Below are 17,664 nucleotides of genomic sequence, written 5' to 3' on the forward strand. Positions count from 1 at the left end.
ATATTGAATTAAGTAATATTATATATATATATATATATATATCCTTAATTTATTTAACCAGCTCATTCTCATTGGTGAATATTAGGTTGTTTCCAAGTATTTGTCATTACCAGTAGGACTGTGTGAATTATCTTGCACCTGTGTCATTTACTACATGTGCAAATCTTTACTCTAGGACAGCGGTTCTCAACCTGTGGGTCGCGACCCCTTTGGGGGTCGAACGACCCTTTCACAAGGGTCGCCTAAGACCATCGGAAAACACATATATAATTACATATTGTTTTTGTGATGAATCACTATGCTTTAATTATGTTCAATTTGTAACAATGAAATTGGGGGTCACCACAACATGAGGAACTGTATTAAAGGGTCGCGGCATTAGAAGGTTGAGAACCACTGCTCTAGGATAAATTCCCGGAAGTGGGACTGCTGAGTCAAAGGGTATATGCACCAGGAGAAGAAACTCAGTGTTAGATGTTGTCAGATTGCCAATAACTTGGCAATCCCAGTTGCCAATAACTTGGCAATCCCAGTTGCCAAAGGTGTTGTAACAGTGTCCGTTCTCACAGCAGTGTATGAGAGTGCCTGCTCCTGGCAGTGCCATCAATGGAGGGTGTGGGCAAGCTGCTGTGCCCCACCCACACCCTAGACCCAGTCTCTGGATACAGCTGCAGCTGTCTGCCCAGAGCCTTATTCTGGCTTCAGGAAGCAGGTTTAGCCTGTGTGTGAGCATGGGGGATGGCGAGGGCAGAAATGCCTCAGAGTTAATGCCCACGGGCAGCCATCAACCAGTGATGGTCAGGGAGTTGGTGGGTAAATAAAATAGCCCATCTTTTTCACCCTTAGAGAGAGAACTGCAGTATGCTGTGTGCTGTCTCCATAGTTCCCTGACTGAGATCCAGGTGCCCTACACCGGCAATTGGCTGGGTAACATGCCCTGTCATAACTTCGTTCCCTTTCCTCCTCACTTCCCTACTGACGTTTCCTATGATCACCTCCCAAATAAATGACTTACACTAAAATATTTGTCTCAGTTCTGCTTCTGGGAGAAAAACCTTGCCGTCTATCATCAAACTTTTGGGATTTCATAAATAATATCTCGGCGTAATTTGAGTTTGCATTTTTCTTATGTATAAGGCTGAGCATATTTTCATTCCTCTGAGATATTTTGATTTCTGTTTCTGTGAACCGAGGGTCATATTTTTTGCCTTTTGGTCTTTTCAGTTTCTATAAAATTTCTCTATAATGGTAAGATTAGCGCTTTGTCAGTAATAGGAATATTTTTTTTCCAGCTTGTTGTTTGTCTTTTTTATTTAAAAAAATCTTTTATTTCTTTTAAAAAAATATTTTATTGACTTTTTACAGAGAGGAAGGGAGAAGGATAGAGAGTTAGAAACATCGATCAGCTGCCTCCTGCACACACCCCACTGGGGATGTGCCCGAAACCAAGGTACATGCCCTTGACCGGAATCGAACCTGGACCCTTCAGTCCGCAGGCCGACATGCTATCCACTGAGCCGAACCAGTCAAGGCTTACCTCTTTTTTCTCCTCCTCTTCCTTCTCATTCCCACTCCCTCCTCCCTCCTCCTCCTCCTCCTCCTCCTCCTTCTTCTTTGCCACACAGTGTTTATTTTTATGTAGATAAATTAATCGATCTTTCCTTTGGTGTCTTCTTCGTTTTGAGCCATGCTAAGAAATGCTCTCCTCCATTCTAAGTCATAAAAGAAGAATTCCATGTTTCCTAATAACACTTTAAAATGTTTTAGGTTCATACCTTCAATCCACTTAGAACTTATTCCAGTTGGGTGCTCATCAACTCTTACCTTCCTTGTGCTTTTTCTGTGCTGTGGACTCTCCTGGAGTCACCCACCTCTCTGAAACTGCCCTTGGGTTACTTAGAGCAAGGTGTCCTATTTCACTGCCCCAACCTATTTCCTCTTGCAAATGATTATGGGTCTCTTGGCTTTCCTCTTAACTTGGCCTTTACTACGCCATTAGCGGGAAAGTTTCCTGCTTTACAGCCTTTCTCTATCTGCAATAGCTCCCTGTCTCTTTTTTTTTTCTTTACTGAGCTCATATTTTATCTCAACGAAAAGTGCATATGTTCTTTCTTTTCCATAACTCTTAATTGTTTTCTTTTGTTCTGTTCAAAATGGCAGGGCAACTTGTGTGCCATTTTCACCTGGCATTGAACCCAATCCCTCCTAAGATTGCAGCGTGCTTTTAATTACAGGTTCAGAGAGCCATGAAAAAGATTAAGAGGGCCACAAAAAATTTTACAAATTTGGGGGGTTCTTCTGCAACTGAGCACATTGCTGTAGTTATTTTAAATTTATTTTTTTTCTTGACAGTTGTTCACTCTTAGGGAGAAATATATCAAAACAATAGAGAAATGAATGGTAGATAGATGATAGATTAGATATGTAGGCCTGATCCATACTCATCTATAGAACTGTCATGCAAATTAGTCATGAACTTGATTAAATTCTGTTGTTTTGGCCAAAGCAGGCAACCTGGAAGAGTTAAATCTTTTCTGATTTGTTGCTGCCTATCCGTTTGGTCATCTCTTAGGGGTGCCTCTAAAAATACTGCTTTTGTACTTCTGGTGCCTTTTATGACATCCTAGGCCAGTTCTACCCTCTCGTGTGGGCGACTTGGGCTCCCGGATCTCTGGCCTTCTTTTCGCCGAGTAGACTGAAAGAAGGCCATCACGTTCTATTGGCCTGGCTTACGGTCCTACGGTTCCCTCAGAGGCCCTGCTGGATGTGAGAAAGGACATCACACCTCTTGCCCACCGCAGTTTTAAGCTCCTTTTGCCCACATATGATATGAAGAAAATATATCAGCACCTCGACCTGTTTACTCCACTGCCCCTCTGTGTACCAGGCTCTTTGCCTGGGAAGGGAATAGCAGGACTGGGAATAACCCAAGGCCCCCTTTCATGGATACTCTCGTCGGCCTTCCTGGCGTTTTTCTTACATGAGACCAGGGGAGTGAAATTGGGTGGCGAAGTGCCCACCTCCCTACCCGTCCTCCATTCTCCCCGACAGTCTTCAGTGTCGCCTCTGTGGAAACTTCCATCACAGACGTCTTCCCCAGGCACCCCCACCCTCCTCATCAGAATACTCCTCCCCTGAGTGTCCCGAGCTGTGGGATTGTAAGACTCCATTATAATAAAGGTGACAATGACAGATCTCAGGAAGTACAGCTCCAAAGTGAGGGAGGGAGGCACATCAGAGGGAACGGGCTCCCGGAGCCCGATAATGAGCATGGAGAGGACTTTTTCTGCTTATGGGTGAGAAAGACCGGGAAGCCTCTGTTTGAAGACAACGCACATAATAACGTGATCACAGAGCTCTCCTAATGGGGCCGGTGTGATGTTCAGAAAAATGTATTCTTTTCAGGGCCTTATCCTTACGTTCCTGTGGAAAAGGTCTTCAAATGAGTGTTTACCTAATGGACCTAACTCCACACGTACACCGCACTTTTCGATAGCAAAGTGACACGCGGGTGTATGTTTAACGGACTTACTAACCCTGGGTCCCATAGGTGACTTTTTCTACACTCTTTGACTCTGTTGGAAGAATGAAAAGATGGCCAGACAGACATCCCTTCTTAGTAGCATCAAATTATTTCTGAAGGATTTCCTAACATGCTTAGCTGGGTACTCCCTTGCCCTTTTCTTCTTCTGAAAGGTAAGATGGCTTTTTTTTTTCCACAGATGGTGCATAAATTGGGGCAACCGGCAGGGCCAGCTCCCTGTATAAGGAATGTTCTGTGTTCCTCAAGCTTGCATTTGGAGATCCAGGACCCCATAGGGCATGACCTGACATCCCCTTGGTGCTCAGGGAGGACACAGGTCACACCTCTGCCTCGTGTGCCCCTTTCAGGACAGCCATGAATGCACACGCTCACGTTCTCCTGAGCTGTGACACGGTCAGTGTGGCCGTTCATTGGCTGGCTCCATTGAGTTGTCACAGGCTTCTCCTTTTTCTTCCTTTCTGTTGATCTGCCACTCACTGAACCTGCCAATCAGAAACGCACTCCAGAGACATGAGTCTCCCAGGTACATGCGTACAATGGGGGACTTTCCAGAGCTACTCTTTCCCATAGGGCTTTGTGGATGGTTCTGGAAATTAGGAACATCAGTCCGATCTACTTTTTGCGTGGGACTAGGGCTTTGGGGGTGGGGGATGAGGAATGACTGCTAATAGATATGAGGGCATCGTTTTAAAATTTTAAATAAAAAATCAACATTTTTTTATTGATTTCAGAGAGGAAAGGAGAAGGAGTTAGAGATAGAAATGTCAATGAAAAGAGAAATTATCAATCAACTGCCTCATGCATGCCCTCTGCTAGGGATTGAGATCACAACCCTGGCATGTGCCCTGACCAAAGAGAGAAATTATCAACCAACTGCCTCATGCATGCCTTCTGCTTAGGGATTGAGATCACAACCCTGGCATGTGCCCTGACCAGGAATTGAACTGTGACCTCCTGGTTCATAGGTTGACACTCAACCACTGAGCCATGCCACCCGGGCTGGGGCATCTTTTTGGAGTGATGAAAATCTTCTAAAATTGATTGTGGTGATGGTTGCACAACTTTGTGACTATACTAGAATGACTGAGTTGTACACTTTCAATAGGACCATTGCATGGCATGTGAATTATGTGTCAACAAAGCTGTGATGAAAATTTATTCACATCTTATTGTTAATACGATTAACACTTAATCCTATTCTTCTAGGATCCAATCCCTAATGAAGCTAATGATGTGAGTTTCTCAAGAGCCACCTGTAGTCACCTGTCACTAAGTGCAGGTGTCAAAAGACATGAGCAGACTTTGTGCAAAGTTCATTCCCGTGACAGACTCAGCAGCTCATACAGTTCTTATAGACACTGTTCTGCAATTCATTCATTTCAAAATAGGGAATCTGAGTTTTATAGTATATGCTTCTGGCACCCCCATAATGCAAAATGTTGGTATGCTTGAAGTTGTCCCAGAGGCTCCTTACACTATCTTCATATTTTTGGATTCTTTTTTCTTTTTGTTCTTCTGTTTGGGTATTTTTTGTGGGTTTTTTTTGGTTTTTTTTTTTGCTTCCTCATATTTCAAATTGTTGATTTGATTCTCAGAATCCTCTACTCTACTGTTAAATCTCTGTGCGTTATTCTTTATTTTAGTCAATGTATGCTTAATTTCTGACTGGTTCTTTTCCATTTTTTGGAGGTTTCTAGAAGATTCTTGAGTAACCTTATAACCATGGTTTTGAACTCTATACCCAGTAATTTCCTTTCTTCCATTTCTTTCATTTGTGACATGTTTCTTTGTCTCCGCCTTTTGGCTGCTTCCCTGTGTTTGTTTCTATGTATTGGGTAGAGCTGCTATGTCTCCTTGAGTTGGTAGAGTGGCCTTGTGTAGTAGGTGTTCTATAGGGCCCAGTGGCTCAGCCTCTCCAGTCACCTGAGCTGAGAGCTCTAGGTGCACCCCTTTGTGGGCTGTGAGCACAGTCTTGTTGTAGTTGAGACTTGTTTGCTGTTGGTGTCACTGGGAGGAATTGACCTCCAGGCCAACTGGCTGTGAGGACCAGCTGGGACTGCAGTGGGATAGTTGCTGTGCAGGGGACACCCATATGGAGCAGGACTTGCTTTAGTGGGGCTTTGGTGCCTCTTGAGTTTGTCACTTATGGATGTGTAGAATTGTAACCTGGTGTGGTCTGACACTGACCACTGGGTACACTGACTCCTGGGTCTCCAGGGAGGTGCAAAGTCAGCCACTGCCTGGGGCCACCCAGCAGGAGCTACAGAGAGAGCTGAAATTCCTCCTCTTTGTATTTGGTGGAAGTGCCCAGATGAGGCCCAGTTGTGAAGCAAGGCAGGCTGGTGCCAAGTCTTGGGCCTTTTATTCAGTGGTTCTCAACCTTCTGGCCCTTTAAATACAGTTCCTCATGTTGTGACCCAACCATAAAATTATTTTCGTTGCTACTTCGTAACTGTAATGTTGCTACTGTTATGAATCGTAATGTAAATGTCTGATATGCAGGATGGTCTTAGGCGACCCCTGTGAAAGGGCCATTCGACTGCCAAAGGGGTCGCGACCCACAGGTTGAGAACCACTGCTTTTATTGATAGGTTTGGGGCTCCCTGACCCAGCTGCAGCTTGTTTGAGAGATTTTACCCTGAGCAAGAAAAGGCCATTCATATGCAAAAGCTGCTGCAGGCAGCTTGGGTGGGGTTGTAAATTGGATGAGGCAGGGTCTTAGGGAATCACCAGGGCGGAGCAAACAGAAATGGCTGCCAGTCAGCCCTGTGATCAGGGAGGCCCCAGCATAGGAACAACGATCCCTGGAGCACCTCCATCTGGGAGAAAGCCGCCCCCGAGTTCCTGCCACGATGCCAGCAAATCCAGCTCCCCCTCATATGTGTCTGCGTTCCCCAGAGCCTCTCCCTGGTGCTGGAGCCCAGAGGAAGTGGGACCTTGTAAGTTCAGTTCGTGGTGCCGGCCTTTTAAGAGGAACAGCTGGGTCTCCAGCAGCCTCTGTGTCACTGAGCCCCAATCGCGCTGGTTTTTACAGCCCATAGTCCTTATTGCCTGTAGGGACTTCTTTTTCCTGCTCTGGGACCCTGGGCTGGGGGTCTGGTGTGGGGCTAGGACCCCTTGCTCCTCTGGGCGCCTCTGCAGAGGCAAGCTCCCTCCCGATTAAAAAAGCAGCACACGTGGGTGCCGGACCAGCCTGTTCCGCATCTCCACCCCTCCTACCAGTGTCAGTGTGCTTTCTTCTCTACTCCTCTAGTTGTAGGACTTCCATTCAGCCAGCTTTCCAGCGGTTCTGGATGATGGTTGTTCTGTATTTTAGTTGTAATTTTGATGTGGTTGTGGGAGGCGGTGAATACAGGCGTTTACCTATGTCACCGTCTTCAAAATCCTCTCCCTGTATTCTTACAGGTCTCCCTGGCAGCATTTTTTAAATTTGATTGATTTTAGAGAGAAAGGAAGAGGGAGGAAGAGAGAGAAACATTGATTTGTTGTTCCACTTATTTTTGCATTCTTTATGTGCCCTGACTGGGGATCCAACCCGAAACCTTGGTGTATCAGGATGACACCCTAATCAACTGAGCTACCCGGCCAGGGCAGCATTTCCTTTAGGAATTACCTGCATACCAACCCTCATTTCAAGGCTGCTTTGAGGGCCTGAACTAAAACTATAGTTGACATATTGGGCTAATCAGTGTGCTGGTGGCCAGCATGCCTGGAGCCCTAACTCTCACTATTGGTACAACTGGTCTGTGAGTCTCCACTGACTGTATGAATCCAGACAGGCCTTTCCCCCTGGAATATTGTAGTGCATGCGCAGGCACAGGATCGGGTGGGGCTTGGCAGAACCAAGAGGTTCTGGGTTCTTTGGTGACATTGTTTGAGCGCCAGGCAGGGCCAGCTTGATGGGCATGCAGTCTGTGCGGTCACAAAGGGCTCTCTGTTTAGAACGATCCTGCTCTTGGGTTAATGCTCTTCCATGATCATCTTGAAAGTCTTCATAATTTTGGAAAAGGAGCCTGCACTTTTATTTTGTACTGAGCCCTGAAAATTAGGTAGCTGGTCCCGGTCCCTGGATCTAACCATACCTGAAGCTACATACTCCTGGATTTTTTTTTTCCCCATTGTTGTTATTCCACAACCCAGCAAATTTCCTTTGGGCTTCTGTCCTTTGCAGCTTACAGAGCTATGATCATGGTCTGAGTTCCCAGTTGCAAATATCAGAAACTCATTCTAGCCCATTCAAGAAGAAAAGAAACTTGACTATTAGATAACTCATAGAATCGAAAAGGCCCAGAGGAACAATCCTGAACCCCAGCAGCAAAGAACAGCAGCCAGATTCTATCACAAATAGGACACAAAAGTTGTGTTCATACCACTGAGTCTGGGGCTTGGATGCTGCTTGGGATCTCCGTCACTGGCAGCCAGACACTCTGCAGCTCTGCTCAGCAGAGTGGCTTCCATGGGCCACCAACTTCACGGCACTTGCTCCACAGGGTCTCATGTGGGTGTGTCTGATTGGGGAAACTCAAATCTCCTGCCCGCACCTTATCAATAAGGTAGCCAGGCAAGAGAGCTTCTAGCTTCTTCCTCGAGGAGGCATGGGCTCACGAACCAGGGAATTTCTCCAAAGATAAGGAAGGGGCTGTAAGGATGTTGGGAGGCATGCAGAGTGTCCAACACCCACCACTTACCCACATTTGAATTCTCCTAAAGCCTGTGCACATAGGAAGTCCTTCATAATGTGGGATGAGTCAGTGGGCCCCCAGCCAATCCTTAGGATAGCCTTCTTGTTGCCCTTTGGGGGCTGGCCCAAGCCCACTTTTTGACACCACCACCCAAATGGAGTCCCAACCAAGACAAGATGGGTCCATTTCTGCGAAGCAAAATATAACCCAGACCTTAGGCTATAAAGTGTTCGTTTACCTGGAGGCAGGCGTGGTTAGGTGCTGTTGGCTGCCACAAAGCAGGTCCCACACACTTCCTGCAACTGGCGGGTCAGAAACCTATTTCTATGTCAAACAGTCTCTTTATTGCTGATCATTTTATGCCAGTTTCCAGCCCATTCAGAAGGAGCATTTTTTCAGAATCGGGTGTTAACAAAATAATGAACAAAATGAAATGTACAGTTAGTAATTACCACTTTCCTTTGATGAGTCTGCCCTAGAGTTTGTTATTGCCCATCTGATGTAAAAATTACCCGAAGAACAAAAGAGTGCCTTTGGGGGGGGGGCATGAAATCAGCATTTAAAAACAAGTGTTTCAACCATTTTGTACCTTTGTATTGAATCCATTTATTTCAAAGGAGAGGCTGGAGTTTGGAAAGTGGAAATGGGAGGAGGGCCTGCTGTGGACCTCTCGGGCTTCTTGGCTATTTTGCCAGAGGCTCTCGGTGGCCTCTGGGTAGAATGTCCTGGTCTCAGAGGGAGGAGGCGGGGCAGACACGAGCAGGGCCAGGATCACGTCTAACGTGTATGTCGCTGTGCCAGCAGCTTGGGGACCTGCAGGATTCTGCACCGGAAAAGAGCAAAGAACAGGTCCTTGTCTCCACACCTCCTTCACGTGCCCAGCTTTTCTGGAGCCTTACTGCAGGTTGGGAAGGGGTTGGCACGAACTGGGGTTCCTAGGATGTCACTCCTGCCCCCTGGTTGGGAAAGGGCAGGCATTGAGGAGCCTTCGGAGTGTCCTTGCATATAATGTGGCCTTGAACTCCATTTGTTTGGGTATCAGCCAGAGGGGTGTGGTCGGTGCTCAGTAAACATTTGCTAAACAAGTGTGTATTCACTTTAAGACTTTAAATCTGTGCTATTTCCACTACCTGGAATATTCCCCCCCCCTTTTTTCCTTCCCATCGGTCACTACAGCCGCTTGGGATGTTGACAGGAAGCATGAAAACATAAAACAAAGTCATAAATCTCCAGGGAGCCGTGTTCTCCTGCAGACACGTCCCCCCCGGAGCGTCCTGCCTGCTCTCAGGTTCATTGCCCGTCCAGCTCTGCCACGCGGCGAGGGAGAAACATGTGTGGAAGGCCGTGGTAACCACTTTGAAGGAATAGCCGTGCCCTCAGAGGTACAACCTGTGCCGTACAGTGTCACTGACCTTAAAACCAAACCAAACAGTGGAAGAACAGCCGCAGGATGACAAAGGCAGCTGGAGGGTCCCCTCCCTAAGGAATTAGCCCCATTGAGAATCCCTCCCTGCCCCTGAGTTCAGGTCCTCACATTTAATGCGACTCCTCTCCCACAATTCCTCCTGAGGACCCACCCTCGCTCTGTCCAGCATGCTTTGGGCTATGGTCTCACCCCCTGTTGTCTGCAGGAGGTGACGAGGCTTTCTCCACATCGGAGGGGAGACATGGAACCTACATAACGCAGCTGCCGTCTCTGAGAAGCCAGAGTGCACCCCCTCCCGTCCCTAGCAGGGCCCTGGCAACAGGTTTAAATTCACAGCACACTCATTCCTGGGCATGTGGTTTTGTTCTCTCTGTGATTGGCTTCCCCTAATTATTGCACTTCCCGGGGTTTGACTGGCTAGAGATGAGCTGGAGAGGAAAGGAGGAGCCGAATAGGACTTTCTGTCCAGCACAAAGGAATTGGAGTGTTCTGGAAGCTAGGGAAAGCCTTGCAAGATGGGATCAGAACTACATTTCTGAAAAATCACAAGGGAAGATGTTGCCCACCCACGGGTGTCTGTAGAGCAGTGGTTCTCAACCTTCTGGCCCTTTAAATACAGTTCCTCATGGTGTGACCCAACCAAAAAATTATTTTCGTTGCTACTTCATAACTGTAATGCTGCTACTGTTATGAATCGTCATGTAAATATCTGATATGCAGGATGGTTTTAGGCGACCCCTGTGAAAGGGTCGTTCGACCGCCAAAGGGGTCGCGACCCACAGGTTGAGAACCGTTGCTGTAGAGGGTCATCTAGTCAACCAGGAGGCAGGAGGCGAGGGAGACCAGTGGGAGACTCCCAGTCTCAGGTAAGAGAAGACCCATGTAGACCCAGACGGGGCAATGGGAATGCGGAGGGACTAAGAGGAGCAGTGGGTGTGATCGAGGTCAAAGGTCATCCGCTGTGCTGGTGAATGGGGCCCGCTGGGGAGCGGTCTCAGGTTTCTGGCTTGAACATAGCATTGCCTGAAGCAGGATGAAAAGCAAGTTTGAAGCAAGATAAGCTGAGTTTAAAATGCTTGTGGGAGGCCCCGGCACTGGCTCCTCCCTGTAGATACAGGCCCTGAGCACCGTGAGGTCACACTAGGTTAGCTAGTTTCAGCTGAGGAGGAGCTGCCCGGGAGAGAAGACTTACCTCCAGCACAGAAACAGCTCTGATATCCATCCAGCCAACAGAGTGACAAATCAGCATGGCCTCAGCGTGGCCATGGACTGCCCGGCAGAGGGTCCTCAGGGGCCCAGCTCCACTCTCTAAGGCTGCTGCGCTGCACAGCTTGGAGGAGAAGCGATGGGCCGGAGGCTGGGAGATGCGCAGTCTCAGAGTTGTTAGCCCTCCCCTCTGGTTCCCTGGCCTTGCACAGGGCTGCCCTCCCTCCTCCCGCCTCCTGCAATGCCACCATCAGGTGGGAGGGAGCGGGGCCCTGCGAGGATCCTCTGCCTGCCCCGAATCCCTGGGGATGCCTGACAGGGATGAGCGGGCCTCTGGGGAGCTCTGCTTTCTTGCCTCTGAGGCTCTGCAGCGCCCGGCTGTCAGCAGGAGACGGGAGGGCAGCATTCCCTGAGGCTTGGCTCTACCGCGGAGGAAGCACACTGGCTCCAGGAGCCTCTGCTCTGGCGAAGGAGGAGGCGAGGGTGGCAGCTGTGCCTGGTGGCAGATCACAGGTGAGTATTCGAAGGTGGCATCCATTGTAGCCAAAGAAAGAGCAGGCTGTTCCCGCACAGGCAAGCAAAACAAAGATGGGTAAAGCGACTCAGTCTCCCTGAGAACTTGCTTAAGGCACAAGGTAGACCATGGGGTCCTCTGTAGAGAGGGATGCCATTTATTTACTCATCGTAGGACCTGTGGACATGCCGCGTCAAAGCAACGTCTCTTAACTGTCTTACTGTGTCCACAAGGCTGTCTCTCTGGGATTTGATGTGAGGAAAGATCCTCACGCTATTTCCAGGACTTCATCTTTGTGAACCTAGAGCTCTTTCTGTGCTCTAGAATCAGTCATCAAACTCTCTAAGAGCCTCGGTGTTCGTCACGCATCTGATTCCGGCCCAGGGAAGTGGAGCTGGGCCGTTCCTTCCAGGGTGGAGCTCAGGGCAGATGCTCCCACGATGCCAATGCCCCTCCTCTTGGCTCCGACTCAGCGTCCAGTTTGGTGTTGTGACTAGCTGTGCCCTAAAGCAGTTTCTCTACTTTGGCATCACTAACACGTTGGCCTGATCATCCTCTGTTGTTCAGGGCTGTCCTGTGCATTGTAGGATATTTAGCAGCATCCCCGGCATCGAGATGTCAGTAGCTATCCTGCTCTTTCAAGTTATGACAACCAAAAAATGTCTTCAGACATTGCCAAACACCCCTTGGCAGGCAAAATCACCCTCACTTGGGAATTACTGTTTAGAAGGAAGTCCTCTGGTTAGACGTGGTGGCTGGCTTTTTAATACACAATATGTAGAGCCAAATTCTGCTGTGACATTTGTCCCAAGAGAAAAGGGGGAAGGGCTGGGCACATGACTCCAAGCACCGTTCCTGATAACGGAATAGCCTTCCTTGTCATATCCACTGGGTAGACCAGATGCCAAAGCTCGGCACCCTCTTTGTTGGGGACGACGGAGAGGATTTCAGGTGGGCCGTGGGTATGGCTTTAGAAAACGTTGGATTCAAAGCCCAAAGCTTATATTCTTTCCAAGTTTCTTTCAGACCTACTGAAGTCTCAGATTGGTGCTGGCCTCTTTTCTGGTGTTACCTCGGTAACGCGCCTTTGCTAATTTCCTTTTTGCCTCCCATCTTATCTCCTGTATTAGCTTTTCTGTTCTGGGTCTTAGTATTATTCTTTCAGTGTTTACTCCAGAAATTACAAAGTGCATCCTTACCTTATTGCAGTCTCCCTTAAATTAGTACTTTCGGTACATCCTGAACAATGCAAGACCCTTATATCGATTTAAATTCATTTGTTCCTCTCCTGGTTTTTTTCTCTTGTTCTCATACACTTTACTTCGATGTATGTTATATGGTATTATTATTGTTGCTTTAAATCAGGGGTCCTCAAACTACGGCCCGAGGGCCACATGCAAATACAAATATTGTATTTGTTCCCGTTTTGTTTTTTTACTTCAAAATAAGATATGTGCAGTGTGCATAGGAATTTGTTCATAGTTTTTTTTTAAACTATAGTCCGACCCTCCAACGGTCTGAGGGACAGTGAACTGGCCCCCTGTTTAAAAAGTTTGAGGACCCCTGCTTTAAATAGTCAACAGTTTTTCTATTTACCCTGGTCGGTGCACTGTAGTTCTTCCTTTGCTCCCTTCCTCCCACCTGGGATTCTTTTTCACGAAGAAGTTCCTTTAGTATTTCTTCTATTTTAACACAGAGAGAGCAGGCCTCAGGCTAAATTCAGACATTAATATCTGAATTTAGTCAAAGTGTGTTTGTTTTTATTGTGTTTATTGCAGTTCTTCGCTCTTTTTTAAAAAAGCAATAGTTTCTTCTCATTGAATTTATCAAAATAATACATTAGGTTGATTTAAAGAAAATTATTGAGCAAATAACCATCGGGTGATACTGACTAAACACTGAGGGTGGCATGAAGATTTTTTGAAGTTTGGTGGTAGGAGCTCACGATAGATGCGATGTTATGGTTGAACGGGAAGGAGAAAGCAGGCCTCCCCTCGCTGTGCCCTTTGTCAAGAGGCAGCTGGGTCCTTGGGACTGAGCATGGGCGGGGGGAGGGGGGGTGCCTGTTGACTGTAGGCAAGTTGCTTCACTGCTGTCACCCATAAAAGGGGACAACCTTCACAGTGTTAGAAGGAGAGCTTCAGGTATTTGTACAGCTTTAGGTTATTTATGGTTATAACTGCCATTTGGAGTGTAAACACTCTATGTTGGCAGTGTGCTCAGGACTCTGCACAACAACCAGTCTGACCGGCATGACTCAGTGGTTGAGTGTCGACCTATGAACCAGGAGGTCCCAGTTCCATCCCAGGTCAAGGGACACTCCCGGGTTGCAGGCTCGATGCAGAAGGCAGCCCACCAATGATTCTCTCTCATCATTGATGTCTCTCTCCCTTTCTCCCCTATTTTAAAAATATATTTAAAAAATGACTCTGCACAACCAGAGGTCAAGTTGCTATTGTTATTATTGTCTATTTTCTCCATTTTCCTTTTATTACAAACTTCCCCACACTTTTCAGCTTCATTTCCCCTGTATCTATTCTGTCCCCTGACCCTATGACTTTCTAACTAGGTGATTTGGGGCACAGACTTCATCTTGCCGAACCTTGGCTATCCAACCATTAAATGGGAACATCGATAGTACTTATCTCATGGGGTCATGACCCTGTCACCAAGCCCCTCCCTCCAATTTAATGCTTGGGAGTAGGAAAGATACAGTTCTGCACAGGAAGGATAGAGCATGCTGGGCACGCAAAACACTAGTGTCCTTGCAACCCCAAATGTGCTTCTTTTTTTAATTTTTTTTATATATTTTATTGATTTTTTTTACAGAGAGGAAGGGAGAGGGATAGAGAGTTAGAAACATCGATGAGAGAGAAACATCGATCAGCTGCCTCCTGCACACTCCCCATTGGGGATGTGCCCGCAACTGAGGTACATGCCCTTGACCGGAATCGAACCCGGGACCCTTGAGTCCACAGGCTGACGCTCTATCCACTGAGCCAAACCGGTCAGGACCCCAAATGTGCTTCTTAATGTGCAGGCTCATGGCATACTTTTCTGGAATATGCCGTCCTCTGTTACCTCCTTAAAATACAACCACTCGGGCTGCTGCCGCCTCTGCTTAAGGATGGGAGCTAGAACATCGGCGGTTTCTGAAGGCCCAGTCTGTGTTCATCCATGAAGGGTGTCATACATCATTTTTAGCACCCAAAACGTACCCTGGTCAGCCTGTAAAATGCTTTCAACCCTGTGAGCCAATCCAATGTCCTTGTGAGAAAAAGCTATGTGACTTAGGGTTGTAACTCAAAAGTGAGGGAGTGGTCTACGTGAAGGTAGAACTTACGGCCAGGCGCCATTGAATTAGCCAGGAGTGGGCTCCTTACTCTGTGCTTCCTGCCCAGCATGCTTTTACACCTGAGCTTTTGCATATATGATCCTTTTTGCCCAGATGACTTTTTCCCCCCAAATATCTTTATAGACCACTCCCTCACTTTACCCAACATCCAGCATTCACATGCTGTTTTATCAGGGGATTTGCCCGGCCGCCCCATAGAGAAGAAACCCCTCCACACATTTAGTTTCTATTCCATACCTGGCTCTGTTTTTCTTCATTGTATTTATCACTATTGACATGTTTGTTTGTTTTTGTTTTTAGTGGGCAACTCTTGACCTACACATATACACAACTGTTAAAATTGAGGAAGTAGGGACATTGTGTTTTTGCTGTGTGTGTGTGTGTGTGTGTGTGTGTGTGTGTGTGTGTGTGGAGGGGGGGTGGTTTGTTTGTTTGCTTGCCACACAGTTGATATTCAGTAAACACAAATTATAAATGGGTAAATGTGTCAAGATACCACTTGGATGGCTCAGCCTTGGTCTCTACAACTAAAATTGTGCAGTTTGTTTGGGAAGAAGATCAGACAAACAGAACAGAACAAAATGTGGTTGCTGGTTTAATTGAAGTGTTTTGCAAGTGCTAACAAAGCTTGGAGGAGGAAGCTATTCACTTTTTCCCTGTGGAGAGACGGTGAGGAAGGAGGTGACATCTCAGAGGAGGTCACATTTCACCTGGCCCTTGAGAGATAAATGAGTTTGTCCGGCAAAAGGGGGATAAAGACTTACAGCAGTTTCTGTGGGATTCACCCTCCAGTGTATGGTACCAGTTGCATGCATATTCAACTCTTGACCTGAGGCTTTCTCTCCAGAGTGTGCAAGGCAGGCAGGAAATAGGCGCCCAAGAGAGGCTCTCAGCAAAGGTGGGTGGGAGTTGTAGGGTAAAGGCCCCAATTTCTTTGCCCCTCAAGTGGGACAACTTGAAAATGAGGTCCATGTTGTTGGCCCAAAGTCTCAAAAGGGACGGAGCCTCCCTCATCCACAGCAATAACCTGCTTGATGACACAGCCTTTTTAAAAAAATCTTTATTGTTGAGAATATTACAGATGTCCCCCTTTTTCCTCCCCTGTGCCCCCTCCACCCGGTTCCTGCTCCACCCCAGGTCTCACCACCCTATTGTCTGTGTCCACAGGTAATGCATATATGCATACAAGTTCTTTGGTTAATCTTTTCTTGCCCCTCCATCCCCTTCCCTTGAGATTGACTTCTTTCCCTTCCCTGACATCCCCACTTCCCTCGCAGGGTTTCCTGAGATCACTCCCCAAGCAAAACTGTTTTCCCCTGAATCCTTGGCTCGGATCTACTCCTGGGAGAAGCACCTGAGACAGTCGCGGAACCAGAAGTAGCAGGAACATGGACAAAGGGGCTGGACTATGCCAGGCAACCTTGAGGAGATGGAGAGATTGGAGCAAAAGCTAAGACGGAGGCCAGACTGCAGCTCATTGTGAGATGTGTCTAAACCTGAGCTTTACTAATAGCAAGACTATGCTGACAGACACATCAGCTTGGAGCCAATATTTCCTCCTTCACGGCCACAGCTTTTAGATGCTAATTTAGACTTTTGGTTTTTCATCATTCTGTTTGCTACCCTTTAATTCCAGATTTTCCCTTCTCTCTCAATCCCTGGAAGAGAAACTATAACCCTGCTGTGAGAGCCAAATCTCTCTTGTGTGGAGTGAGACTTGGAAAATGCCACAGGGGGCCCTCCCTGGGCAGAAAGTGCCCCACACAGAAATGCCACCTGGTGCCCCTGGGCAGATAGACTGGCTGGTGGGTGGGTATGACAGTGGGTGGTCTACGCACAAAGGAGGAAGATAGACCCAGAAATGGGGAACTGGCGTGGGACTCTTTGTTCCTTTAGAGTTGCTCATTCAAGCCAAACATCATTGTCATTTCAGTGAAGTCTTCTTGGCTGAGTGGCCAATTGTTCTAAGAGATAATTAAACCGTACTCAAAGCAGGGACAGTCAATACAAAGGCTTGCTTCTGAATGGAGATGACAAGAGCAGCAAGTGTTTTGAGATATAAATCCATTCCCATGGGGCTATCCATCTGGAAGAGAGGGGTGCAGAGACCCGGTGTTGCAGGTTCCAATGGCTCCTCCCAATGTGTTTTCCCTAAATAAGTGACCAGGGGACCTTTGTCTCATCCAGTAGACGGAGAGGAAATTGAGCTGCCAAGCCATATGAGGCTCCCAGTAGAGATTTGGAGGAAGATGAATGGTACTTAAGGAACAAGAAGACCGTGAAATCAAACCATTAAAAAACAATTTCAAGACCAGTCAACTTCCCTCACCTTCTTTGCACTGTGATGAAGCCCCCAAGGTCATTGGACGGTCCTTTTGATCTTGCCCAAGTTGGTGTGTTGACTTTCTCACTATCAAGGTGCTTCTTGCTTTGGGAGAAATGCTGCCTCTGAGATGGAATGGGGAAAGAGGCTCCACACTTTCCCCCCATTTTCTCCAGTTATTTTTCACTCTTGGGGACAAAGCTGGGAGTCTTGGGACTGATGTCACCAAGGTTGCCTGCAGGCATGCCTCTGAGAGAGACAGCCTCACTGGGCTTACTTTTTCACTGATTTTTTATAAAGTTCTTTCATTCTAGCTGAATCTTTATAGCCCCGAAATTGAGGTCATAATTGAGGTCCAGAATGGATTTATGTGGGGTTTGGGCCCATAGAACAGTGTGCCATTCAGTCTAGTGATGGTGGGTGTCACCTAGATGACATCAATTTCTCCTTCTGCCCCAAAGGCCCACCTTTCCATTTTTTTAGCTTTTAATTTAAAAACTATAGAGAAATATGCCCTCCTTGTGAAAAAGGAAACCAAAACCCTTTGGATAAGATTAAAGACCACTGAGACCAACAGTGTCCCCTCCCGCCCCAAAGAGGTAACAACTATTGCA

The sequence above is a fragment of the Myotis brandtii genome, unplaced genomic scaffold (assembly GCF_000412655.1).
Source record: "Myotis brandtii unplaced genomic scaffold, ASM41265v1 scaffold134, whole genome shotgun sequence".
Taxonomy (NCBI): Eukaryota; Metazoa; Chordata; class Mammalia; order Chiroptera; family Vespertilionidae; genus Myotis; species Myotis brandtii.